General features: G+C 42.1%; 1 long non-coding RNA gene across 1 annotated transcript; it reads left to right on the top strand.

Moving 5' to 3' along the window:
• Nucleotides 1–428: 428 nt before the first annotated feature.
• On the top strand, nt 429–5753 carry LOC141579975 (uncharacterized). The gene is made up of 2 exons (XR_012511967.1): nt 429–495; nt 4094–5753. It is a non-coding gene; the product is annotated as an uncharacterized LOC141579975 (long non-coding RNA).
• Nucleotides 5754–6061: the final 308 nt, after the last annotated feature.

Raw genomic sequence — 6061 nt, 5'->3', positions numbered from 1 at the left:
AATAGACTGAAATAAGAGGAAAAAAATTCTCTAGAAGAGAAAAGGAACACCAATTTACCAGTATGAAATTAGGTACAAAAGCAGGCCTTTCTTTAAGAGCGAACGCTACCTAAGCTTCAGCTTTATTCACTTCGCAGTACATTTGGCTCTGGGGACAGTTATCATCACTTCCATTTTAAAGGTTAAGAAATTGAGGCACAGATTGGTGAAGTGATTCACCCAAGGTCAGACAGTGGGCAATGAATTAGCTAGCATTGCATCCCAGATCTGTTCAGTGTCACCCAAGTTGGTAGTAACATCCAAAGACCTCTGATGGTGGTGGTGATGGGTGCCCCTGTTCTAGAAAGAAGGTGGGTCAAATTTGCATCATAGAGTGATTGATGCCATCAGCTGTGTTTATGCCACCAGTTAGGCTGTTGTTCTAGGGTGTATTTTGTGCAGGTGGGGTCCCTGGGAAGTTAGCAGTAATGGAGACAAGCGTGGCATGCTCTCCAGGTATTAACACCACTGCCACTGCCACCCCAGGGCACAGAACACTGCACAGGGAGAAGGCAGCACAGCAAAACAAGCATATTGCATTTCTCCAGCTGCTCCAGAAGTCCCTGGGACAGGAGCCACGTTTGCTTAGAAGAACACCTCCGTAAGCCTTTGGAAATAGAAAACAAGAGCCTGTGGGCCTAAGCTGGAAGAAGACAACGAAGAAATGCTAGGCTACCTTACAGTAGAAAAAAATACCCTAGTGGGGCCCAGAGGGCAGAGCAAGGGAAGAGGGTTGGAAGTGGAGAAAAGGATCACAGCAGGCAGGGGAAACGTGGCAGAAAGTACAGCCCAAGTGGACAGATCCGACTTTTCAAAAAACCAGATTGTCTGTACTCAGTTTGTAACCTGTGCTTTGATAGTATAAATCTCCTCCATAGCCCCAGAGTTTCAGCACAGCTGGAGCACACGCAGAGGTCTTGAATGCGAGACTGTGTGAGGGAGGCATTGTGTTTGTGAGGGCATGTGTGTGTAGTGAAGTGTTCGTAGACAAACGTTCAAAAGAGGATGCTTATCGTTCCTGATGTCCTGTGTTGTTAAGAGTTTAATCTGTGAACAGAAGTGTTTATAACCAGATAATAACGGAAACATGAGTTTAATACACTTTTTAAAAAGATGTTTCCTAGAATGCAGTATACACAATGTGCTGAGCAAGATTATTTCAGTGAACATAGGTCAGCTATGTAGTTGTGTGTGTGACAGCACGTATGTGTGAGTGTGTATTGCATGTATGTGTGTGAGATTGTGGATGTTGGAGTGTGAGTGGTATGTGTTTATGTTTATGAGTGTGTATGTATGTAAGCATGCATGCGTGTGTGAGTGTGTAAGAGTGTGAGTGTTGAGTCTTGTGTGTGTGTCTGAAGCTGAGGTGAGCATCTGGGTTAAATCAAAAACCTAATTGAGGAAAGCATAGCGGAGTGGAATCAAGAAATATTATGCCTGAGGCTTCACCAAAATCTGAAATTGGGCACTGGTGGGGTGGGGATCCTCTCCTCTAGATCTTTGAGGGCAGATGGTCCCCTCTGACATCTGGGTTGGAAAGGGGAAAGTAGCACTATTGAGCACGCCCTGGGCTCCAGTCCCCACGGCTGTGCCACATGCATTATCTCATTTGCTCTCCCCACAATCATATCAGATGGGTATTTTTTTTTTTTTTTTGCCCACTTGGTAGATAAAGAAATCAAGGCTCAGTCAAACAGGTTAAACAACTGGCCAGTAGCAAGCACCTGTTAAGAACAGGATTCCTCTGATTCCCTGCTCCCCCTACATGCCGCCCAGTCCCACCTTGCTATGATATTCCTCCCACTTTAGTCCATTTCTGGAACATTTGGCATAGGCAAGTCCAAGACAATTGGCTGGCAGTCCCCGTGTCTCCACAATGCAGTTGCCTAGCTCCGTTCCCTTTCACAATCTCCTCTCCCTTTTCTCTTACCCCTTTCCCTGTCAGGACTCTCATTGAAGCCAGTGGAAAATCACTGACCTAGTCACCGACTCCCATGTCTTAAATGGAGACATTACTGCTCCCTGCTGCCCTGAAGCACATTGTCCCTGAACTCTTGACCAAATGTGTGGTAGCTGCTTTTAACTGTGACCTCACACATTAAGTGAAAATACTAGAGATGAATACATATTACCTTTTTTCCCTGCATCTTCCCAGAAACTGAGAGAAAAAAAATTTAATGGAATTGATTAAATAGATGAGATGAGGTCTTTAAACAACACTCGACCATAGGTAAAGTAGTGGGGTTATGCAAACTCATTTTAATGTGTTGGCCATCGGACCGCCACCAAGGCATAGCTACTTGTTTTTTCTCAGTAAAGTGCAAAATAACTGTCAAGCCAAATCTCTGGGTGATAATAAGCATCCAATTATCACTACAAATGGAGTCTGGTCCAGGAGATCTGACAGTCCTTGGAGATTCAAGTAGAACTGTATGTGCTGGTTCAGCTATGCTGAAGAAGGGAAACAAAAATGATGATTTATGAGTGCCTCCTTTGTGCCAGTCACTGTGCTAAGCATGCTATATTCATCATCTTATCCTACCTGCACAACAGGGTGGGCACCATAGCTATTGCCTTTTTGCAGAAGAGAGAATTAATACCCAAGGTCACAAGCTTATATGTGTCTGGGCTCATCCAGTTCTTTTCCTCCTCAACATAGGTTAGGATGCCACTTTTTCTGACCCTTTGATGTTAGCAACATGTCACTTCCAGGTAAAAGTAGTTTCCTCATCTGCAAATGAAAAACATTATCTATCTTGCAACCTATCGGGAAGATGTATTCACCTGTTCTCACATTGCTATAAGGAACTACATGAGACTGGGTAATTTATGAAGAAAAGAGGTTTAATTGACTCACAGTCCTGCCAGCTGTATAGGAAGTATGGCTGTGAAGCTTCAGAAAACTTACAATTATGGTGAAAAGTGAAGGGGAAGCAGGCACATGTTCACAAAGTGGCAGGAAGGAGACGAAGAGCAAAATGGGAAGTGCTATACACTTATAAACAACCAGATCTCATGAGAACTCACTCAGTGTCATGAGGATAGCAAGGGGGATGGCTGCCCCCATGATCCAATCACTTCCCACCAGGCCCTTCCTCCAACATTGAGAATTAGTCTGATATTAGATTTGGGTGGGGACACAAATCCAAACTATATCAGAAAATTTAATGTAATAATGTATATACAATAATGTACATGAAAACATATAGCATAGTACATGGCTTCACAAATGTTAGTTATTATTTTAATACATGATGTTGCTCTTTGAGAATCTTCAGAAGCTTCCTTACTTATTAAGTCATTTCCAAACTGCTCAGTCAGATATTCCAGGCTCCAATTCCTTCCTGATGCTTCTGTCATGGCTCAGGCAAGCTCTGAGATGCGGCCACCTTACTTGGCACCTGGACTGTGTTGGGTTGGGGGAGTAGGAAGATGAAGGCAGGAACCAGGACCTGAGAAGGCAGGAGCTGCTTCAAGTAGCTTGGCCTCAGGAGTGAGCCATGATAGCAGTGCCTGCCTCAGCCAACCCTTAAAGTAGCCCAGGAGTCTCAGTCCAGCAGGAAGAGCACAGCTATCAGAGGCAATCTGGCAATTGGCATTGGTCATTGTGCCTGTTGTTGAAGGCAAAGTTTATTAACCATTTATAGTGTTAGATTAAGACATGTATATGGGAGTTTTTGTTCTGGGCAAGATGCAGTAAGCATACTCTATTCTGTTTCTACCACCAAATGCAACAATGAACCCTGGACAGACTACATTGAACAGCTGTCTGAGGACAATGAAAAGTAAATGGGAGCAGGTGGACTGGAGAAATAGATCAGAATATGAAGTACCACCAAAACCACCATGAGTCTCTCGTTTTTTTCTCCTCTCTGGTATCATCTGGCCTGGACTCATTAGTCTGACCTGGATGTGCACACCAGAAGAAAGCAGGGCTCTAAAAAGAATCCTATTTCTGGTCCAAGGTGGTGGTGGGGACTCCTAAGAATCATAGTAAGTGGAGAAAGTACCTGGTTTTAAATTTTTTTTCCACTCTCCCCCACCCAACTCCCAGGTAATTCCATAGTGGCAGAAGTAACAACAATGACAACAGCAGTCCAGGGAGCACCCAAATGTTTAAAGTTCTGAGGGAGATGAGTTGTCCCTCCACTAAAGAAGTGTGGTCGCAAGAGGGTGGGACAAAATACCATTGCCTTTTCTCTCTCCCCGTTCATACTCTGCCCGGTGGGACAGACTCAGGTATAGTTATGAGATGTATGCAGCAAGGCAGGAAAACTAAAGACCTAGCTTTCTAAACAGAGGACAAAAAAATGGGGCTTCACAAGGCCAAAAGTACCAGAATAATCTCAGAAAGGAGAGAGCTCAAGAGAGAAGTTCCATGAACTCCTAGGCTTACTTCTAAGCTGCACATGGTGTGAGAACTGAACTGTGCGTGAGACTATGATCCAGGCCCCCAAATGGCCACTGGGCAACATACATACAACAGACTTCCATAGCACTGCAAAGGCTTTGAAAATTGGACTGATATTAGAACCACAGACTACAGGTTAGAACCTGAGTCTGGAGCCTAATTAGATTGGCTGCTAAAACAAAACAAAACAAAACAAAATTTAAAAATCAGATCCTCATAAGATAATACTTAAAATGTTCAGGACACAACCCAAAACTACTTGACATGTGAAGGACAAGAAAACCTTCAACTTAAAGGCAAAAGAACAATCAACAGATGCCAACTGCAAGATGACACAAATGTTGAAATTATGAAAGATGCTAAGGCAGCTATTATAACCATGTTCCAAGAAGTAAGTGAAAATTCTTTTGAAACAAATGGAAAGATTAAAAAGTCTCAGAAAAGAAATAGAAGATACAAAGAAAAACAAAAGAGAAACTTTTTGGTGCTGAAAATTACAATGACTGAAATAAAATATTGCCTGGATAGGATCAATAGCAAAATGGAGAAAATAAGTGAATTAAAAACTGAATAGAAATTATTCAATCTGAACAAAAAGACAAATATTAAAAATCAATAAACAGAGTATTGGAGACATGTGAGACTATACGAAAAAGTCTAATATTCATATTGTTAGAGTTCCAGAGGGAGACAGAGGAGAGTAGGATGCAAAGAAACAAACAAAATCCAAAGAAAACCATGCCCAGATGCATGGTAATTAAACTGCTAAAAACTAAGGCAAAACATCTTGAAAGCAGCCAGAGAAAACTGACACTTTACATAAAGGGAAACACTGACTTGAAAAACTGTGGATTCCTTAGGAAAAAAAAAAAAGTAGGCCAGAGGAAATGGAATAACATTTTTACAGTGCTGAAAGGGAAAAAACTGTCAATCTGGAATTCAATATCCAGTGCAAACATCTTTTAGGAACAAAAATTAAATAAAGACACTCTCAATGAATGAAATCTGCAAGAATTCATCACTCACAGACATGCTCCAAAATAAATACTAAAGAAATGCTTTTTCTCCTAAGATGCAGAACAAAGTGAAGATGTTCTGGCAAAGGAAAATGATAGCAGCAGGGAAACAATCAGTGGTTGCCAGGGGTTAGAGGTGGGAGGTATGTGGCTGCAAATGGAAACAGGAGAGAGTTTGTGTGTGATGAACTGTCTATGTCCTATTGTGGTGGTGGTTACATGAATCTAAACATATGTTAAACCTTATCAAACTGTTATACCCAAAAATAATTAAATTTAAAAATAAAGCTAAAATGATAGTATTTTGTAGGGGCTTAAAACTACACAAGGTTTTTTGTTGTTGTTGTTTGTTTGTTTGTTTGAGATGGAGTCTCGCTTCTTTGCACCAGCTGGAGTGCAATGGCACAATCTCGGCTCACTGTAACCTCTGCCTCCTGAGTTCAAGCAATTCTCCTGCCTCAGTCTCCCAAGTAGCTGTGATTACAGGCACATGCGAGAGTGCCTGGCTAATTTTTGTATTTTAATAGAGATGGGGTTTCACCATGTTGGCCAGGCTGGTCTCGAACTCCTGATCTCAAGTTATCTGCCCACCTCA

This window comes from Saimiri boliviensis, chromosome 10, assembly GCF_048565385.1.
Source record: "Saimiri boliviensis isolate mSaiBol1 chromosome 10, mSaiBol1.pri, whole genome shotgun sequence".
In the NCBI taxonomy this organism is placed as follows: Eukaryota; Metazoa; Chordata; class Mammalia; order Primates; family Cebidae; genus Saimiri; species Saimiri boliviensis.
This window is presented reverse-complemented; position numbering and strand designations above follow the sequence as displayed.